At 48.9% G+C, this 22,358-nt stretch overlaps 1 long non-coding RNA gene and 1 pseudogene across 1 annotated transcript; both read left to right on the top strand.

Annotated features, from left to right (window-relative positions):
* Window positions 1-5,240: 5,240 nt before the first annotated feature.
* LOC110559048 (histone H1.0-like) lies at window positions 5,241-6,078 on the top strand (annotated as a pseudogene).
* Window positions 6,079-10,389: 4,311 nt separating this feature from the next.
* On the top strand, window positions 10,390-21,917 carry LOC132653142 (uncharacterized). Its single transcript, XR_009590877.1, has 3 exons — window positions 10,390-13,119; window positions 13,239-13,424; window positions 16,781-21,917. It is a non-coding gene; the product is annotated as an uncharacterized LOC132653142 (long non-coding RNA).
* Window positions 21,918-22,358: the final 441 nt, after the last annotated feature.

Below are 22,358 nucleotides of genomic sequence, written 5' to 3'. Positions count from 1 at the left end.
GGCTGCTCTTTCTATCTCTCAATGAAAACCTTCCCAAACAATGGAGCAATCCTGTTGGCGGTTTCCTTACTGTGTCCCCTACCTCCCCCAAATACACAGAGGGCATGATTTTTTTTTTTTTTTTTTTTTTTGAGTATGGCTTTTCTTTTGCTTTCAGAAGGACCTGGATCCAGGACCCAGGCTGGCAAGAGCTAGAGATAAACTTGAGCCACACTGTTAAACAAACAAGACAGAAAGACCTGGGGAAGCCTGAGGCAAGTGTTCCTAGGAAGCATGCCTGTGTGCCCGGGCTGTATGCTCTGTCAGACACAAGAAGACCGGATCTGTAGGCTCCCTCGTGCACGGCGTCATCTTTCTGTAGCAGGGTTTGCCATCAGCTGGGGAGTTTGCCTCTTCCCTGACACCAGCTCCTGAGAATCGGCATGCTGCCAGGTTAGAATATATTTGTTTGCATTTTAAGCTCATAATGAGAAATGCCATCTGCCATGGACAAACCAGTGCTAGGAGTCTGTAGTAAGGAAGCAACAGTGCGGTCTTTGTCCTTGTGGAAAGTGTGAGTGCTGAGGGCTTACCTGAGGGCCCAGGCCTGGATCCCCAAGGGTGAGAGGTGTGGTGGAGGCCGTGAGGGAGCACACACTTCCTGGGCGTCATCATCATCATCAGCAGCAGTAGTAGCAGCCACAGGAATTGTTATTTTTCTTGTAAGAACTCCAGTATCTTTGGGCTGGAGAGATGGTTCGGTGGTTAAGAGCACTTGGAGCTTTTCCATGGGACCTGGATTCTGAACTTCCTGGCACCTACCTGGTGGCTCAGAACTGTCTGAAGCTCTAGGCCCCTGGGATCCATCGCCCTCTTCTGGTAGTTGTGAGCATTGCATGCACGTGGCCGATAGATAAGCATGAGAACAAAAACTCACGCAAAGAAATACATTTTTAAAAATTAAAGAATCCAACGTCTGTGTGCTTCTTACTGAGTTAATGGCCATGTGCAGTAGTGTGGATAGGACAGCTCTGCTCAGCAGAGTTGGGCTAAGGTAGCACCCCAGACTGGATCTTTCAGGGGAGTTACGGAGGAATAGAGAGAAGTCTCTGGAGATACTGTCTTGTTTGGGACGTTGCCACTGTCAATCGGTCTCAAAAGGAGTCAGGATCTAGGCCCAGATAACTGTTTAGAAGCCAAACCAAGAGCAGGGGAAATCTAACTTCTGTTCAACCCTTCAGCTCCTAACAGAAGGCTCTTTGAGGCCACCCCTAGTAGGGTGGGAATTCAGCTTGTGCCATGGAGGACTGTCTCTCCTGCCTAGCTCTTTTTCATTCATTGTCAAAAGTTCGAAGGATCCATCCTGAGGGTGCCATAATGAGACAGTAAAAAAGAACAGATGCAAAGCAGGTCCAGGGACCTTAAAGTGCTCGGGAGCTGCAGCAGGAGGAGCAGCAGCAGCAGCAGAAACCTTCCCCGTGCCCAGGATGCTGCCAGCCAGCAAGTCAGCCCCGCAGAGTGAGAAATCGTTCCATGGGGCATGGGAAGAGTGGCAGGAGAACTACCTCCGACACCCTGACCTTGCAGGCCAAAGTAGGTAGGAGCTGGGGCTGCCATAGCTTTTATATCATAAAGAATTCTAACTTTGGGCCTGGAGAGACGGCTCAGAGTTCAAGAGCACTGGTTGCTCTTCCAGAGGACCTACAATTGGTTCCTAGCACCCACGTGGTGGCTCACAACAATCTGTATGTCCAGTTCCAGGTGATCCGACAAACCTTGTTTGTTCTAACTTCTATGAGCATCAGACAGGATTTGGTACACATATATCCCTGCAGAAAACCGCTCACGAGCACGCAATGAAGGTAAATAAATCTTCAAAAACTAATCACTACAAAGGATTGTAGCTTTCATTTGTTATTACAGGCAGTGAAGCTGGGGCTGTTTGACAAGGAGCTGAGGGAGGGCTCCCAGCTGTCCATTCTTGCTCATTTTGGTATCAGGGGAATGGGAACAAGGCCACCGGCCCCTGATGGTCAGGAGTAAGCTGTGGAGGAGAGGAGCATGCAGCATTCATCCTGTGAGTCTGGAGACACGGTGTAACGTTCTGTATCTGGTTAGCTATCGTCGTGGACGTCAGTGTGTGGGGGCTGAGCCCACACAGGCTACCCCGTTTGTGCCTTCAGTCACCTTAGCAAACAGGGTGGCCATTGTTTCCTCCACAGCCTCCATCTGCTCCAATTGTTCGCCTCCTCCAACCCACTCAAGGCCTAAGACCTGTGTCCACGTGACATCTGGGAGCGGGCGCTGCAGCTCACGTGAGCAATGCTGACGGGGACCCTGGGTGGAGCTGCTAGCCAAAGGAGAGACAGCTCAACAGCTGTGTCTGCATGCTCCCTACCAGGTGGATGTGAACCCCGTGGGTACTCAGCCCAGTATGATGATGATTCACTTATTATATTTTTTATTTATTTAGGTTTATATGCTAATTTGAAGAAATGAATGAATGTTATTTGTAGAATAATGAAGTTTAAAATTTGAATACAAACAGGGGCTGGAGAGACTGCTCGGTGGCCAAGAGCCCTGATGCTCTTGCAGAGGACCTGGGTTTGATTCCTGGGACACACATGGTGTGGCTCCCAACCACCTGTAACTCCAGTCTCTGGGAATCTGACACCCTCTTCTGGCCGCCTTGGGCACTGCATGGACAGGGTGCACAGACATAAGCAGCAGGCAAAAGATGCACATTAAATAAAAAATAAATGAATCAATAAGACATTTAAGACAATCAGCTATTACCTTCATCCTCTGTGCTGTACTTAATGTTCTAGAAAGAAACGAGAGGAAGGAATGGCAGTTAATCTGTAAGCTGTTCCTTTCCCTACAGATTCAGACCATTCCCGACTGCAGGTAGAAAACTTTTCACTGCCGTGTCTGAGCTAGGCTGGCCCGTGGCCAACAGAATAGGACAGAAATGACACCATCCTGCTTCCAAGTCACAGGCAGCCTTGCAGCCTCTGCTGGCCCTGTGGTTATGCTTTCTTCAGGGAACCCAGAGGGGACACAACAGCTAGGTTACCTTGGGAACACCATGCTGCACCCCACCTGCTGTTTTCAGCTGCTTCATTCTGTCCCAGCCTAGCCATAAGGAGAAGCTGCTTGAAGACAAATGTGCAGGATGCCACTGTGTTTCCTGGTGCAGCCACTAGACATGTGAGTTAATCCTGCAGATGACTCTTGGGTCCACATGCAGTCCGTGGTCCATCTGGAATCAGATGAGGCACCCCAAGCGAGAAGTTTCATGATAGAGGAGACTAACTAGCTTGAGAGAAAGCCACGGCTTGTGGTTTAGGAGAGTGCTGGCTAGAGGACATTGAACTCCCTGATTTTGTCCTTGGGATAGATTCGTATTTGAGATATGTGTACATATTTTATCTCTGTGTATATACGTGTCCTGGCAGATAGCTCACTGGCAGTACACTAGCCTAGCACGCACAAGTGGCCTGTGCTTTTGATCATCCTAGAAGCTGGATGCCCCATCACCTTGAGTAGCAAGTACCATCCCTGCCCTGGAATCTGGGCCTTCACAGTGACAGTCATGCAGCTAGTGAAGCCAGTGAGCGTGGGAGCAGGCTTTGACTGACACCCCTGCCGTGACTGGCATCGTATGGCCAAGGGCTCTTTTTCTGTCTTCCCTTTCCTTGCTGAATCTCTCTTCTGTAGCCTGTTTCCTTTCCCCACCTCTGTGGAGTCTACTCACCCACACTTCCATTTCTGTTTCAGTGGAGACAGTGCCGTGCTTGAGACGAGTCCCTGGGAGCTGTGCTTGAGCTCTGAGCACTGTAGAATGTGGACACTGCTCCCCTCCACACTCACAGCTCTCCCCCTTGTCGCCCTCCACACTCAGAGCCCTCCCTCCCTCACCCTTCTCACCCTTCACCCTCAGAGCCCTCCCTCCCCTTCACACCCTCCATATTCACAGCCCTCCCTCCCCTTCCCCCCCTCCCATCAACACTCAGAGCCCTCCTTCCCTCCCTTTCTCCAGTGAAGGTCTCTTAGTGATTAGCCTTCTTGAGGTCCATCTGCAGGCCATAAGAGCACACTTTCACCAGGAGCTGTTAAAGGGCTTTAGAACTTGCCATCTGGGGGCTGTGGAGAGAGCTCAGCGCTTGCTGCGTCAGCAGCGCCCGAGTCCAATCCCCAGGTGTGTACACAAGGCTGGCCTGCACTAGCAATCCACACACTGCGGAGGCGGGACAGCCGGACCCCTGGGGCCTGTTGGCTATCTAGCCTAGCCTGCTTGGCAATTCCAGGCCAGTGAGAGACTGTCTCAAACAACCAAGATTGATGGTGTTTGAACAATGACACTGAGGCTGATCTCTGGCTGAGCACACACACGAGCACACACACACACACACACCCCTCTTTATCTTTGATTACAGGCAGCTTAATAATTTGATCATTGAATTGTGGGTGTGTATGAAAGAGAGGAAAATTAAAAATTCACACTGACCAGCATTTTCTGCAAATATAGTTTATGACTAGAGGAGTAAAGTGAGTGGCTTTTCAACAAGAGTCGGTGAGGGCTCCAAATGTTGCCGTGGGCTCAGGCTGTGTCCACGACATCGGTTATGGTGGGGGGAGGAGGGTGTGTGCAGGGAAAGCGCTTCTCAGACTCTCTGGTTGGGAAGCAGTTAGGGAGGGGTCTGTGTTCAGATGCGGAGGTGTGTGTGTTCAAGGGCGTGGCTGGAGGTCCCCTGAGTTAGAGAGATGACTTCCAGGACTCCTGAGCTGGTGTGTGTGTGTGTGTGTGTGTGTGTCAGACCTCCCATGCGGGTTCTTTTTCTTTCCTTTTCTCCCCAAGGCTGAGTGTTTCATTGAGATACATTCTGGAAGATGGCCCCACTTAAATTATGAACCCCCACGTCTTTCGTGAACTCACGGTCGTGTGACCACCAGCAGCTACTACAGCACATTTTTTTTTCCAATCCAGAACAAGGCTTGGTGCTGCTTCCAAGTGGCTTGTGTCTTGCTGGCCCTAGAGCACTAAACTGTTCTCTGTCTCTTCAAACAATTCTGTTCGAGACATTTTTATAAAGTTAGAATAGTACAGCATAATTTGTGACTGGCTTTAAAAATTAAGAATAATGTTTTTGAGACACAGAGCTGGTGACAGGATTGTGGGGGCTGGGCCCTGCAGAGCAGCCCGCACCCAGGCTGGAAAGGACAGGAACCATTTGATGCTCCTGTCACTGGCAGCTGTACTTTGGTCTGGCCTGCTAGTCCAGTGGGAGAGCCCATCCCAAGGCAGGCTCTGTCCAGCCTCCCCTGGGGGCTGGCCCTTCGGAAGTCTCCTTGAACAGCTGGAGCAGGCTGGCCACCATGACTGAGAACTCCATGTCCACCCCTGAATCGAAGCCCAAGCAGGCCAAGGCTGCCAAGAAGTCCATGGACTACCCCAAGTGTTCGGACATGCTCGTGGCTGCCGTCCAGGTAGAGAAAACTGCGTCGGCTCCTTGCTCCAGTCTATCTAAAAGTGCACCAAGAGCTACCACAAGGTGGGTGAGAACGCCGACTCCGGATCAAGTTGTCCATCAAGCACCTGGTGACCACCGCTGTTCACAAGCAAACCAAAGGAAGGGGTGCCTCAGGCTCCTGCAGGCTGGCCAAGGGTGATGAGTCCAAGAGGTCGGTGGCTTTCAAGAAGACCAAGAAGTCAAGAAAACGCCACTCCAAGGAAGGCAGCCAAGCCCAAGAAGGCTTTCCTCCAAAGTCCAAGCAAGAAACCCAAAGCCACACCATCAAGAAGGCCAAGAAGAAGCCGGCTGCCATGCCCCAAACCCCAAGATTGTCAAAGCCAAGGCAGTCAAGGCATCCAAACACAAGAAGGCCAAACCCGTGAAGCCCAAAGCCCAGTCCAGTGTCAAGAGAGCCAGCAAGGAGAAGTGGCCATGAAGGCTTTGCTTGTGGACACTCCTCCCTCCCTCCTGTTTTCTGTAAACACATCTCTCTCCTGATCTCATTGCAACCCTATTCTGACGTTATACACAAAGGACAGAGCTCAGATTCCTCGGACAGACATTGTGGAATGATTCCCTTTTCCTTAACCCATTGTGCAAAGACAGCAAATGGACCCCATCTTTGTGGTGATGAGGATGTACTTTTTTCTTGATTTGGTATTAACCTTACAGGGTTAAGGGTTTTACAGGGGTGGGGGTTGTGTGTTTCATTGGGTGATTTGTTTACTATGAAGGTAAATGGAACTGCCAATGTTCTGGCTAGGTGAGGAGACCCAGGGACTAAGGTTTGTCTTTTAAGGCTTTCTTAGTTTGCTCATCCCTTGGGAGTCTCAAAACCTTTGGTGGGGAACAGGTGGTACCCCAGCCAGCTGTCCAAGGGGGCGGAACTCCTGGGGCTGCCCTACCAACGGTGAGCAGTTGGATGGGGTTTGTTTGTTTGTGTTTTGTTTTGTTTTTTTCTTCTGCCGTACTGTTTCACCATTGTCTAGAAGGGGAAGGAAGTCCAAGTGACAGTGGTTAGAGGAGCCATAGCTACTCACAACCAGGATCTAGCCATTGGGAAGGGGGTGCCACTGTCCTGCTTTTCAACTATTGGCAGACTTGGGTTAAACGGGAGTGGATTTAGGGGGAGGCCTGGAGTCACCCAAGTATCACTTTTATTTTTTCTTTGTTTCAGTGTGTAATCTCATGAGCCTGCACTGCTCTTGTAGAGGACCTGAATTTAGTATCTACCCCCACTACACACACACACAGATACACACACACACACACTCACATACAGTCACACATACTCTCACACACACCCTCACACACTCACACACTCTCTGTCACACATTCACACACTCATACAGACATACACTCACACGTTCTCTCTCATACACACACACTTAAAAATAATTAAAAGGAAGCAAAGCAAGCAAGCAAGCTGCACTTGCTGTCTCTTTTGCCCATCTCTGGCTTTTCTCGGGCGAAGCTGGGACTCACCTGTAGACGTGTTAAAGTGGGAACAGGGTCTAGGAACTGTTGGAAGCTGCCTCCCCTGGGCTTGCTGTCAGCCATCCGTAGCTGCCACCCCCCACCCCTCACTCGAGACCCCACCTCACTCCACACTCTGCCTTGTGCAAGGTTCCCCATGGACACCCTGGACAAAAACTGTTACCCATTGTCCCTGCTCCTAGGGGCCAGTTCTGAGGTCAGCCATGGCGTAGGCTGGCGCTTGTTCGTCTCGAGTCTGTGGCTCAGGAGGACGTGATGCCGTCTGTATGACATCTTCATTACATACCTTGCTGGACGTTCTCGCACGTCTGGCCGCTGGTCCCGAGGCTTTGAAGCTTATTGGAAGTCATTAGTCACAGCAAGCCAGTTCACTCTTCCAGAAATAAGGATTTTCAAAGGCCAGGTTGGCGTTTAATTGACGATGAATCTTCTTGTGGGCTGAGTTGTGACTCCAAGTGGCTGCGTCCAACAGATCCGGCAGTCCTGCAGCCGGCTGCATGGCCTCATGGCCTCAGGAGCACCTTTAATGACAGGGCGACAGGGAGGAGCGGGCAGCTTGTACTTTTTCTTCCATCGCCTGTCTTGCACACTCTGTTCCCCTTCTCCTCTTTCATTCCCTCCCCTTCTGTATGGCTCTTTCCTGCTCTCCTCACCGAGAAAGGCAAGAGGGACCCTGTCTCCGTGGTGACCTGCAGAGTCTTGGTACCACCTTCTGGGGAATGGGCAGAATGAAGCAAGGACCGTGCCTGTGGCAAATGTTCTAGGTGCCTGGGCTCCTTCTAGCCATGTTCATGGTGGTCCAGAGACATCTAGAACATTAGAAGATGGTGCTGCTTCCAGACTTAGGTCAGCAACACACTTGAAGCTGCAGACAGTTGTGAACTGTGCTTGGAACTGAAGCTGGGTCCTTGGGAAGAGCAGCTCTTAACTGCTGAGCCAGCTCTCCAGCCCACACTTGTCTTTCTCCCACGTCTTCCTTGATGGGTATGGGGAAAACGGGAGGCTTTGTGGGCAACTTTCCTGACCCAGGAATCTGGAGCCCACAACCCTTTAAACCATCCAGGAGGCAGCCATGGAGGCTAGGATGGATGGTGGGAAGACCTGGGGGTTGGTGTGTGAAGCGAGCAGCCACAGCATATCTGCAGTCAGGAAGCAGAGAGACAGGAATGGCGGCATTCAGCTCACGTCCTGCTTGTCCTCAGAGCTCCCAGTGCAGCCCAGGTTCAGGTTGGGCCTTCTCTCCTCTGTTAACCTTTCTGGAAACTCCCTCATAGACACACCCAGAGGCGTGTCTCATAGAGACTCCAGGTTCTGTCGAGTTGACAGCAAATGTCAAGCACCATAGAGTCTGTCACATCAACAGGCTGTCACCGTCCAGAGCCGGGACCCACCTGTTACAGACGACAGAGCAATTTGCTCCCTCACTGTTACCCTTGCCAGTTATTTCCCCGTTTGGGACACGGAGAACAGTGTGTGCTTGTAAAATAAAAGATAGCGTTTGCCAGTGCATTACCGCGTGGTTTGTGGTTCTGACCACAGAGCCACACTGAACGTGTTATCAAATACCGACCTCCCGGTCTCGGCTAGGAAACGAAGCGCATGGTTTATAAACCCGGCAGATTTGAATGCGCGACTATGCGCTGGCTTGTGTAACGGGCATAACTAACAAGAAGGGTCGCTGTTTAAAAATGATTCTGGGTCCCGAATGTTGTTCTGTCTCTGAAGTTTTTGGGACATCTTGCCTCACCTGGCACTTGTAGCTTTCCTATGCCTTAGGGGTGGTGGTGGTGGTGTGTGTGTGTGTGTGTGTGTGTGTGTGTAATGTGAACTCTCCCAGCAGAATCTGAGAAGTTTCTGGGGATGACTTTGGCTGACACCTCATAGTGAATTTCTTGTCTCGAAGGGTATGTGTGTGTGTGTGTGTGGGGGGGGAGTGCCTGACCCAAAAGCCGAAGTTGTCATCCGGCTGGTGGAGACCTTCAGTATGGCTGCTCCGAGACAGGGTGGGATTGGCAGAGGGAACTTTCACAGACAGAGCTGACTAGAGGTGGGACAGCCTTACTTTGTTCACACCCCCTCCCCAGATGGTGTAACTTTTGAGACCAGGCAGGCGATCATGGCGGGTGGCAGGGACAGTGTTAGCCAGGGGCATCACACCTCAGCTGGAAACAGAAGTGGTTTGCCCATGGTTTCTGCTAAGCAGAGGTTCTATTTCTATGACAATCTTGTTAGCACCGGGGACCAGTTTTGAGTTTCAGGAAGCCGCTGTTATCGCTGAGGAGACAGTTCCCGAGGACTGGCAGGGCAGTACACTCAGGAGCTGCTGCCCTGACCTTGGCCTCCGAGTGACTACGGCGTGGAACGGTACTAGTTCAACGTCAGGCGACTGTGGACCTGGGGCAAATATCACTGGGGAGGTGCCACCAAGATGGCTGCCAGGGAGCCCGGGGCTTGCTCAGAAAGCACTGGTGAGCCTAGAGCGCCCAGGCAGACGCATAAGGATGGGGGGGGGGGGGCTTGCTGCAGACAAGGGGCAACCTCTTCCTGTCGAGGGCTTTTTAGGAGAGAGGTGAGAGAGGGTGTCAAAACGTGGAGGGGGGAGAGAAGGAGACAGACACAGTAGTGAGAGGGAGAGAGGTGGAAGGCAAGAAGGAAGAAGCAGGAAAGGTTTTCCTGCGGGGTGCGGGGAGTGGGGGAGGTGTGTGATCAGGTCTTTTACATCCTGGAGGGTGCTGGGAGCTTCCCTAAAGATCATTTTGTTTTGTGTGCATGGGTGTTTTGCTTGAGTGGATGTGTACCGCTCGTGAGCAGTGCCCTCCGAGGCCTGGAGGGGGCAGCTGACTTCCTGCAGTTGGAGTTACAGACAACGGCGATTTGCCGGGTGGGGTACTGAGACCTGAGTTTAGGTCCTTAACCACAGAGCCCCCTCTCCGGCCTGGGGAAGCACAGCTCCTTAGACATCCCACAAACCACCTTATTTAGGGAAAGCTCCGCAGCGGAAGAAAGCCCTGCCGGAAGCCTGGGGCCTGCACATGCGCAGCCAGCTGATCCTCAATGGAAAGGGATGGCTGTGGCTCGGTCAGGACACCCTGAGCCCCGTGCTTTTCTCAGGCATCTCGATAAGTTCCCCTCTTATCAGCACTCCCCTGCTTCCTGCCATTACAGCCAAGCAAGAGGTCAGAGGGCACTGGAGGATGAGGGCTGAGGGGCTTGGCGCTCTGCTGAGGACCTGAGCCGGAAGGGTCAGGGCATGTGCCAATGCTGGGTTTGCAGTAGAATAGGGGACTGAGCAGCTAGAGAGCATGGAGGCTCCTGAAGCATTTGGGAACATGGCCTTGCTTCCCGAGTGTCTAGGTTCTCAGAGAACTGATGTCACACCCATACCGCGGCGTGGAGAAGGTGGGCTGTGGGTCCTAGATGGACGGACGGCTACAGCCAGCAAGGCCAGACCTCTCTCGTGGAAGCACTGTAAGCCACTACCCACGCTATGGCAGCAGATAAACAGCTGTGGGGTGGGTGGTAGGCCAGGGATGACCAGGAGGACTCCTCACAGCATGTCAGCAGCACTCACAGAAAGGGCCTGCTCTCTTAATCTAGCCATGAGAACCTTCCTAAAGTCACCTGCAGATCCTAAGTGCCCTGGGGCCGGAAGAGCTCAGCTACATACCACTTCACCCCCATACTCATGCTGGAATTGAGGCCCCACACCCCACTGCTATGTGGTCATACACCCCAGATACCATCTTACTTACAGGGGGTCCCGGAAAATTATGGGGACCTAAGGGGAGGAGTGTTTATCTCAAAGAGACTGAGTGATCTGAAAGAACTTGCTTAAAGATGGCAGGGCCTAGTGCTGTGTGGGTGTCACCCGAGCACTTGGGGAGGGAGAGAGAGGGGGGAGAGAGAGGGAGAAAGAGATTGATTTAGGCCAGAGGAGACTATAATTTTGTGGATTGGGTTCTAAACTCAGTCACCCCTGCCCGGGGGAGTGCGGACTCTGATGAACAGGAGTTTCCATTATTGGGTACATTTGTGTTGGGAGGCACAGCATTTCTGATCCTGCACACAGTTGCCTTTCACTGGGAGCATATGGACAGCTGCCCTATCTCAGTCTCTCTACCCTTAATTTACCCATCGATGCATGTGTTAATGAGGCAGTTTTAACAAACTGTGATAAACTCGTTTTCTTCCTCTTTGGCACATTAGTGAGAGGTGAGAGGCATAGTGTTCCCAGTCTTGAAGCCACGGAGTCTATCCTGCACGGCAGGGAGGGGTGTGGGTGTTTAATTCCTCAGTAGTATGAAACAGAGAAGAGAGGGATTAGGTGGCCTTTCCTAGTCTCAAATCTAGATGCTCAGCGTTGACGACTGAGGGATGCCCCGTGTCTGCTCAGATAGCACAAAATGGGTGACACAGATCCGAGCACTCTGACAACAGACTGTGGTCTGTCTGGTGAGCTTTTGTTGAGCAAGAGTCCCCTGGGAAGAGGAACCCTCCCCTGACAACAACCTCCATCAGGCTGCCTTGTGGACATGTCTGTGTGACATGGCTTCTTCATTGCTATCTGATGTACCGGGCCCAGTCACCGTGAGCGGCAGCCATCCCCAGAGAGGCATAAGAAAGCAAACCCAGCAAGGCAGAGGGAGCCAGCCAGTAAGCAACATTTCTCCATAGCCTCCGGTTCAATTCCTGTCTTGTGTTTGGGCCCTGGTTTCCCTCAGATGACCTGGAAAGGTCATCTTGTTTCATAGTCATTTTCCTTATCTGAGTTCTGGGGCAACGTGGCTGAGAAGCCAAAATGAAATGGCAGTGAGGAGGGTTGGCCACGGCCAGGCTCCCTGCATGTGGTGCTGACCTTCTGATAGGAGGTCGGGAGAATGGGATGGTCAGACCTAAGGATCCTAAAGCACCGTAAGGTACTTGATGCTCAAGCTAACGCTGGCTGTGAAACCAGCACTGGGAGGAGGGAAGACGTCACTAATTGATTGTTTGTGTTACCTTGGGGAAGCATTGCCTTCTGGGAATTGGTTTCCTTCCCTTGAAAATGTGTGAATTGAGAGCGTGGCTGGGATCTAAGCAGTTAACTCTTAAGGAGACAAGTGAGGGTGATGTGACAGGAGGCAGGAGCAAGCATCTTGCCAGGCAGGTGGAACAGCTGTGTGTTAGCAGTTGTGGGTGCAAGGAGAAGAGCTGTGGAGGGAAAGGCATCCGAGGGGCTTTCTAAATCTGAAGAGCAGCACCCAGTGGGAACGAAGCACACTTTATGGCCTGCACCATTTGGGGTTGTCCCCCAAAACCTCCTGAGTAAAGAGGCCTTGTTCCTAGCTGCATGTTATTGGGAGGTGGTACAACAGCTAAGACCTAGGGAGGTCGTTAGGTCATCAGACACGCCCTTGAAGGGGATTGTGGGAAACTGGTCTCTCTCCAGCGGTCAGCAAGCTTTTAGTTTCTGCGTGTGTTTTAGCTCTGATGTTCTGGTTTGCCATGGGTCCCGAAGCAATGGGGCCAATGGACCCTGGGCTGAAATCTCCAAAACAGGAGCCAAAAGAAACCAACCCTTCAGGGGTGAAGAGATGGCTCAGCAGTTGAAGCACTGGCTGCTCTTCCTTAGGATGCTGGTTTGATTCCCAGCACCTACATGGCAGTTTGCTACTCTCTGTAACTCCAGTTCCAGGGGACCTGCTGTCTTCTAATATACACAGGCACTGCAAATACGAGCTGCACAGACACACATGCAGGCAAAACACCCATACACTTAAAACAAAAGAGACCCAGGAAACGAGACCCAAGATGATGAGCAAGTACCTACTGAAGATTAAGCCTAATTAGGTTTGAGGTAAACTTTATTCTGATAGGCACAAGGCCCCTTTCCCCCAGCAGCAGCTCAGTGCTTCCAGCATTTTTAAATTTTTATTTCTTAAGATTTTATTTTAATTATGTGTGCCTGTGTGTGAGCTTGTACACGTGTGCAGTGCTCATGGGGGCCAGAAGAGGACGTCATATCCCCTGGAGCTGGACTTCCAGGAGGTTGTACCAGGCAGATGGAAGTGGCCAGGAACTGAACTGCATCCTCTGCCTGCTCTCAGCCCCTGAGCATCTCTCCAGCCCCGCTACTTTACATATGCAGGTGAGCCTTCTGCTAAAAGACCTGGACATTTCCCCACGCCTGTAGATTGGCATCTGCCAGAGAAATTAAATTATTTGTGCTTTGTTTCCTTCCTTTTTTTCTTTCTTCTTTTTTAAAAGTGTGAAATGTTATCAAGGGGCTTGGAGGCTCACCACCCATAATTCCATAAGAGGAACCAGGTGAGGAGTGAGTTCTACAACCCCAGGCTGTGAAGACTCCTGTGATTGTCAGCGTTGGGTTCCCAGGGGCTCCCGCTGCAGGAAATCCCATCAACCATCCTCTTTTAAAAAGAGAATGGCCAGCAGGTAATTTAAGTAAGATGCAGAGTTTATGCATCGTGCACACAGATAAGTATCAGGTGACTGAATTTAGCTGATAAGCGGGTTTTTGTCAGGTCTCTGGGTTTCATCTTTGTTCTTTCCTGTAGCGTTTTGCTTGGGTGCCAGCAGGCCTCATCAATGTTTGATGAATAAACATTTACAGCGCAACAGAATTTCGTTCTGTAGAGGTGGCAGGACCCTGGGGCTGGAGGTGGCACTTCAGAGGCCTGCTGTTTACGTGCAGAGCCGAATAGCCGGGAAACCAGATGCTCAGAGAGTCTCCAGCCAGCTCCAGCTGCTGTAAGTCCTTGACGACCCACTCTGGCTTCCTTCCCACCAAATCAAGAAAGAATAGAGAGCAACTGTATTCAAGGGAGGCTGTAGAGTGGGGTGACATTCACACCCAAATGCCACTCCCTCAGGGCTGGTGTAGGCCTGGGCGCCCTACTCTGGCAACAGGGCCACCTAGACCTGTCTAGACCAACCAGCTGTAGCCTAGGATGACAATCCCAGGGACAGTAGATGAGACAGATGGGCGAAGACTCAGGTCATCCAGCTGGAGAGCAGTTTTTCCCGGGGCTGTTACAGCTGACACCCCAAAACTGCTGCCGGGTTTTGACACATGGCATGTTCCCTCTGGGGTTTCCAGTGTCCGTGGGGGTTCCTCTGAGTCTTCATCTGGGACCCCATGGGTTGTCACTGCTGACCCCTCCTGCACAAAGACCCCAGAGCTCAACCTTCCTAAGGCTGTGACCCTTTAAAACAGTGTCTCATGGCATGGTGACCGCCCTCACCCCCAACCATGAAATTACTATTTTTATAGACCTTTTTTTTCAGCCTGTTCCAAGCCCCTCCCCCTTTTCCACATAAAGTTACTTTGTTGCTGCTTCACCACTGTAATTCTGCCACCGTTGTGAACTGTAATGTAAATACCTATATTTTATGATGGTCTTTGGGGGTCTTGACCCACAAGTTGAGAACCACTGCACAGAGGATCTATTCCAGGCCTGGTCCAAGCATCTTCCCAACCTTTGTTCATTGGCATGGGCTTGGCAAGGGGCCTTAGAGCTTCCTTCCTCCATTCCACTCCATTCCAGGCAGCATCATGGCTCCAGAGATTCCCCAGATTGCAGCAATTGTTTTCAAAGTCTCGAGCTGACTTTGGGCTATGCTGTTGTGTGGTGGTTTGTGGGGTACCTGGGGGAGGGGGTGCCCGGAGGTCTGCATGACACTTTGGAATGGGTAGTCGTGATCCCGTCCAGGGCACTCGTTGGTGCTGGGTGTCTGTAACACACAGACACAGCCTCTCTTTGTGTTGAGAGTGGGTTTCTTACCTGTGTGTGTGTGTGTGTGCTGTGGGTGTTGGGCTGCAGACCTCATTCTTCGTGGCTCTTTGCAGCTGCGATTCACCTAACGTTCCATCTCGGGAAATGTAATTTTCTTCAAACCTGTTGTAATGGGATGAGGTGAGGTGATAATGCATTGTTAAGTACTCAGAGAACCTTTGGAGACACAAATGAGGTCACCTGGGTTAAACGTTGACAGCCCGCAGGCATTTTTGCCATTTAAGGAAATTATGAGTAAGGAAAAAAGGTTCAATCAAGTCACCCCATGATGTGAAATTCCCAGAATTCTCTGGAGCAGAGAGCTCACAGAATGAGAGTGTGTGGGGCCCTCAGCAAACTTCCTCCGGTTCTCTGTACTCCAAGGACATTATCATTGTCCCTCCCCCTCCTTTGGCCGGCAGACGGGCGGTCCTGTTTCTTTCCATTTTATGTTATCATGTAATCTCCTCCCATCACAATGGGCAGTTTCTAGGCAACAGATTTCCAGCCCTCAGCGTGTTGATTTTGAGTTTGTTTGAGAAGAGTTGCAGTACTGCAAAATTAGGAAAGTAAATTCTTTTGAAATGTGTTATACTGGATTTTACCCACTTATCGATAACAAATATTCTTGTATGACTTAGGGATGTTTCCTTTTTGTTGTAGTTTTTTAAAAAAACATTTCTTTGTATTTCTAATTATGTGTAGGGTAACTTTAATCCAGCAACATAGCTATTGTGGTGGGGGATGACTTCTAAAGACCTCCTAGGTCTATGTGATCTGGCTGGAATGAAGACACACCTTAGTACACACCTTTAATCTCAAACAATGGAAAGTAATATTAGTTTATAGAAGGAAGCAGCTGTGTTTGAAAGTGACCTCTAATTGAGGGGAAGGCAAAGTGTTGAATCAGGAAGATTTGAGTCAGTGATAGAATACGCCCAACTCTCAAGAGAACAGAGCAGGAAAGAGAGGTTACTTAAGAGCAGGTCAGGGAGGAGGAGGAGAACTGAGTTCAGCTGAGGGCAGTTGAGTCAGTTCTGTTCAGTCCATGCAGTCAGTGCAGTTCAGTTTGTGGAGTTCAGAGGTAGGTTCCCAAGCAGAGCAATTCAGTGAGAAGATGAGAGAAGCCAGATTGAATCAGTCATCTTGGATAGGAGTTTGAGCCAGAACCGTTGAGTTGAACCAGCCAGCCAGAGTTCAGAAAGACCTAGAAAGGGTGAGCTTATTCAGCAGTAAGTCTCAGAGTCTGAAACATTCTAGGTTAGCAGACAGAGACTGGAAGCTCAAGCCTTCAAGGTCTGGGCTTGCAGAAGATTAGATTGTACAGAGGTTAGAAGCTTCCAGGCCTAGGCTGAGAGATAGACAGAAACGGTCTGGCCTCAGCCCAAGCCATGTATTCATACAGCTTGGGTATGGCCCTTATCTCAACCCCCAATATCTGAGGAAATAAGAACAGCATTTGCAATCATGAGTACAGTGCCTGTAGAGGATAAGGGGTCTTCTGGAGCTGGAGTTACGTGTGGCCAGTGTGGGTGCTGGGAACCAAGTGTGGGTCCTCCGTAAGAGCAGCACAGGGTTGTAAAATTGTTTTTTCAATGCTTTCCTTTTAATTAAAATTTTGTTTTTATCAAAAGTATTTGAGGGGTTGGAGAGGTGGATTAGCAGGTCAGAACAACTATTCCTCTTCCAGAACCAAACCTGAGTTTGGTTCCCAGTACCCAATGGATGCTCACAACTGTTTATAACTCCAGTTCCAGGGATCTAAAGACCTATTCTGACCTCTGTAGGCACTAGGTATGTACATGACACACATACACACATGCCGGCAAAACACACACATAAAAATAAATAAATTTATGAAAAGTAATTGATTCTAGTCTTAAAATCCAAATATATAACTAAGGCCTTAAATATCTCCCATTAACTTTCTTCTTATTATAAAAACATATATAATATTGTTATAAAAATAAGAGGTCTAAAAGAACTTAACCCTCATTTGTCTCTTATAATCCACAGGTGACAACTTCTCTTCTGATTTTGAACACAAGAAACCATAGGCTATATGCATTTGACTACAGCTGATCTGAATGAAACAAATATCCTAAAAGAAATACGGAGATCTCACTATGTAGATCAGGCTGGCCTTGAATTCACCGGGATTCACCTGCCTCTGCCTCCCAAGTGCTGGGATTAAGCATGTGTGCCAACACACTTGGCTACGCTTTAAGCTTTTAAAATCCTCATCATTTGCAATATTTCAAGTCACATCCTATGTTTAAGTAACTTTAAAAAAAAAGATTTATTTTTAACTGCGTATAAGCATGTAGATGTGCATGTGGTAATGTGCCTGTGAATGAACGCAAGTGCCCATGGAAGCAGAGATAGCAAATCCCTGGAGATGGAGTCGGGTGCTGGGAACCGATCTCAGGTCCTCTGGAAGAGCAGCAAGTGTTCAGAACAGCTGTGCCATCTCTCCATCATTTGGAGCAACTTCAAAAGTCACTAGCATTTCTGGGTTTTTGGGACCTAAGGCAGGTTGTGCCTCATTCATCTGCAGTTGGTGGTTATCTTCCAAACTTCGTTTGTCCTTTTTTTCCTTGTGCCTAATTGAAAAAGTAACAGAACCTTATCTATATTAGTATAACTTAAAAGAGTTGGGTGCTACTTAAAATTTCCTTTTCTTCAACACCCAAATCCACATTCTAAAGACAAAAACATTAAGAACACCTGTAACTTACCCCTTTCGCTAAAGAATGCCTTTAGGAAATTCTTGAATTGATTTTATACGTTTTCAATTGTCTTTCCATTTAATTTTACATCCTGCTGAGAACATACCCTTTTTTACTCTGTCTTCCTTCTGCCCCCATTACATACAATAACCTTTATTTACAAAGTAGGTGATCAGCCTTTACATAATTGTGCCATAACTATAGAGAGACACAGCGTATAATGACTCCCCGCCAGTCCGTCACATGTTGTACAACCTTATTGTCCCAAGAGTCAGGTGTGTGTGACGATTTAGAAATCGGGTCCCACATCCTCCAGCTCCAGAATCGATGGCCATGCTGAGCAGCTCTGGGCTGTGCCTGCCACCACTTCCCGGCCTTCCCGGCCTCCCCGGCCTCCTTTCCTGATCTCTGCTCTCCTCTTTATTGATTAAAACATATTTATCTGTTGCTTTCTACGAGCATGCATGTTTTGCCTGCACGTTTGTCTGCGCACCATGTGCATGTCTGCTGTCTGAGGAGGCCGGGAGGTGTTGGATTCCTCACAAATGGAGTCACAGACAGTTGTGAGCCACCAGGTGGTGCTGGGAACCACTCTGGAAGAGCGCTTTCTATATGACCAGGCTTCCTAGCCCCCTTCCCTCTATTCTGGCTTCATTCTGGCTCCTCCCACCCCTTGCTAAGCTATGAGCAGACTACCTGACATTTCTGGGCCCAACTTCATTGGGAAAATGGCAGTAACAATGGTGTCTGCGTCCCAGGACTGTGGTGCAGTTTGTAAAGAACTTTGAGTGGTGTCTGGTCCACGAAGTGTTATGCAGACGTGCTATGCATACATGAACTGTTACATTTTGCCAGGGTACACAATGCGTTAGTTTCCCTGAAACAGGTCAGTGGAAGGTGGGTTTTAGAGAACTGATCTGAAAGTGTTTCTCTCACCACTGTCCTTGGTTGAGCCTTTGACTGAGAAGCCTTCTAGAGTGATGATGATTTTACTGATTGCTTATGGGCAATGCCCTGTCTCCATGCTCAAACTGGGGCCATCCTGTTGACATCCTCTTTGCACAGAGGTGTTTTGTTTGTTTGTTTGTTTGTTTTTGTTTATTTTTCTGGAAGCTGCTGGAATCACTGTAGGATTCAGGTTTAGATTTCTATTTGATGTTTCATATTCATTCACTGCACTGAGAGTTTCCATCCGGTAAGTATTATCTTTATCACTATAGTTATTTATAATTTTATCTTTTCCATGTTTTCTATCTTTTAAAGATTTATTATTATTGTTGTTATTATTATTATTTTATGTGTGAGTGCTTTATCTGCATGTACACCTGCACGCCAAAAGAGGGCACCTTATCTTATTATAGATGGTTGTGAGCCACCATGTGGTTGCTGGGAATTGAACTCAGGACCTCTAGAAGAGCAGCCAGTGCTCTTAACTGCTGAGCCACCCTCTCCATTTTTATTATTTTTAATTATGCAGCCTTTGAGTGACCTGGAGCATTTTGTGATGTTCCTTAGACAATGGACGGCTAGTTTGTTTACAATAGCAAAACTCTACGAAGGATTTGCCTGAGCAGACAACTGTTCTTATCTGTTACTATTCTTGAAGAAAATATTTTACTTTTAAGTTGTATTGGGGGCTGTTCTGGTGCTTCATTTTGATGCTAATTACTGGCCCTCAAGATCTGGTTACAGCCTGGATACACCTATCCTTGCTTTGTAAACCTGCCTGAGACAGTATACCTGATTGGTTGATTAAAGGCCAATACCTGGGCAGGGCAGAACGGGGTAGGCGTGGCTGAGGTTCCTGGGCTTTAAAGGAGGACGTGAGGATGGGTTATCGAGGAGAAGAGACCACGTGGCGGTGAGGAAGGACTCTAATAATGGTGTGGAAAGGCCTAAATGAAGAATACAAGCAAGTTTCTTGGATTATGGATGGAAGGTAGTCCAGATAGGAATGATTAAGGCTGATGGCATTGGATGGGGGCTGGGAGATGGATGGTGTGGTAATTGAGACAGTGTAGGTAGAAATATCTGCCTGGCCCAAGGTAATAAGGCAAGAATAAAAATCTAACAGGTGTCTGTGTCTTATTATTTGTGATAGCAGCTTAAATACCACCGCAATAATTATAGGGCAAATAATAAATACTATAAAGCCCAATACATCATTTTTACTTACCACAACAAAGTTGCAATTATGTCAGTATTAAGACTCACTTGTATGTTTCAGCTGGACATGGTGGTGTAACCTTTAATCCCAGCATTCAGCAGGCAGACACAAGCAGATCTCTGTGAGTTAGAGGCCCAATTTTAGGGTCCAACTTATTCATTGGGAAAATGCAGCAGGGTCACCTAGCAAGGCCTTGTCTTTAAAAAAACCAAACCAAACCAAAACCCAAACAAACAAACAAAATCCCATTTAAAACCAACCAAACGAAAAGGATCATATGCGTATTTTATTTGACAGCTGAAGTATTAGTTGAACTAACTGCACAGTTAACACACGTAGACGTGGGCTCTCTGTGGGAGCACACCACAGTCCATGTTAGCGGCTGCAGCGCAGAGTCTTCCCCGTGCCTGAAGGGTTGGTCCCAGCTGACACGTGAGAAAACTCAGCTTACAGGGCTGGCTCCACAGAGGGGACTTTGGTAACTCACATCACCAGTGTTTCCGTCTACACAGCAGGCCGGAGAGGGGTCTAAAAAGGAATTAACAAAAACCCCGTCAGCTGGGCACACCGGTGAGGAAGTTTTTCCCCATTAAATTATTTGAAGTGGGAAGGCCCATTTTTAACCTGGATCTTTGAGGGAAGGCCCACCTTGACCCTGGGCGATGTCTTCTGCAGCAGCCCAGTGGAGAAGGAAGCCTGCTCTCTGCCTGCTTGTTCTCCCTCTCCCTAGCAAGTCCATCCCTTCACTGGCCTCAGAGCCTACTTCTTCAGGATTCTGCTCATACTGGAAACCAGCTGAGACATCCAGCCTTGTGGCCTGAACAACTACTGGAGTCTTGGGGTTTCTGTTGGCAGACAGCTGTTTTGGGATTTTTTTGTTGGACTAGCTGGACAACAGCCTGTTACCCATTTTAATAAATCCCATAAAAACACATATATATAGATATATGTATGCACATTTTCCTTTCATAAGTTCTGTCCCTCTAGAGAACCCTAACACAGTTGCTTCTATCTGCACTTTGTCACAGCAATCAGAAAGGTCACCATCGTGTGACTCAGCTGGGAAGGGAGAAGGCACCCGCCAGAATGGAGCTCTGTAGGCGCCATGCCCTCGAAGTCCCCAAACTAGAGCGTGTGAACACAGAGGGAACACCGGATGCCCTTGAAGCTCCTCAGCTTTGAGCCAAGCAAACATCCTGAATTTATTATTATTATTATTATTATTATTATTATTGAAGTTGGCGTGTGTGAAGTTTCCATGTTGTGGCCTAGCAACAAGAAGAACCAAGATGGAGATGACTGATGGTCCCAGCAGAAGATGGAGCTGGAAGGTGGAGCGCAGGAAGGTGGCCTTTGAAGAGATGAAGCAGAGGCTGAAGCAGGGGCAGAAGAAGCTCCCGGAGGAGCACCATCAGGAATACCTGAAGATGCTGGCAGAACCGGGAGGCGCTGGAGGAGGCAGATGAGTTGGAGTGGCTGGTGGCCATCCCCATCACCGATACCGTGACTGCCATCAGGGACCTGGGCCTCTCAGGTCTTCCCCTGCCTGAGCAAGGGGACTGTGATGGGTCCCAGGAGGAGGCATCGTCCTTGGAGAAGCCGACAAAAGAAGCCCAGGAAGTCCAGAGATCCCAACAGGGCAGGAGATGGAAGGTGCCCATGTGAGCCTCACGCAGTGCCAGCCAACAGAGAAGGCCAACAGTGGGTGTCTGCCTGTGTGCATCTCCAGAGCCACCCTGAGGCTGGAGACCTCATCCACACAGGAGACCCCCTCTGCACACATACACAGAGGAGACACACACACACACAGAGCACACTGTCTCTCTAAGTTTGGACTCCTTTGTTGGGGTGATGTTTTGTGCATTGTGTAAAGATTATCCCGGTATATTCAAATGTTGATTTCTGTGCAGATCTGATTACAGGCCTGGACTTTGGCTTTGCCATTTAAAAAAGAAAAGAAAATCGGTGTATGCTCAGTGTATGTACTATTGGGTTTCATAAAGATATTTTCATGTAAGCATATACTTTGCTTTGACCTGTCCTCCCTCATCATCCTCTCCTTCCCCTTTCCCCACCCACTTCTGTTTGATCCCTTCATTGCCCTAGACAATTCCAGGTTTATTTTCATGTCATCTATACATATAACTTAACTTTACGTACCTATATAAAATTTAGTATCTTAGAAAAAGTGGAATATTTTCTTTCTGTATCTAGCTTAATTAATATGGTTATATCCAGTTGTATTCAATTTAGCTGCCTTCCTCATGACTGAATAAAATGCTCTCTCTCTCTCTCTCTCTGTGTGTGTGTGTGTGTGTGTGTGTCATTTACTTTATTTATTTCTGTTACTAGACACCTGGCTTGGTTCTATGATGTAGCTCTTGTAAATAGTGCTGGAATGAGCAAGGGTGTACAGGGATCTTTGATTCACGGATCCAGAGTCCTTCAGGTAAACACCCAGGAGCGGTACATCTGAATCACACAGAGGTCTTTTTTAGTTTTTTTTTTTCCCAGGGGGGTGGGCATCTATACTGATTTTCATAGTGGGTGGACTAATTTACAACCACAAACAGCCTATAAGGGTTCCCTTTTTGGACAGGCCGGGTCAGCTTCAGGTTTGGTGTTCAAGCCGCCCTTTTCACTCTTGATCTGCAGCAGGCATTTTGTTACAGTATCAGGTCTCCAGAGGAAATTCTGT

Source organism: Meriones unguiculatus, chromosome 3, assembly GCF_030254825.1.
Source record: "Meriones unguiculatus strain TT.TT164.6M chromosome 3, Bangor_MerUng_6.1, whole genome shotgun sequence".
NCBI lineage: Eukaryota > Metazoa > Chordata > Mammalia > Rodentia > Muridae > Meriones > Meriones unguiculatus.
The sequence above is the reverse complement of the archived record's forward strand: the minus strand, read 5'-3'. Positions and strand labels throughout refer to the sequence as shown.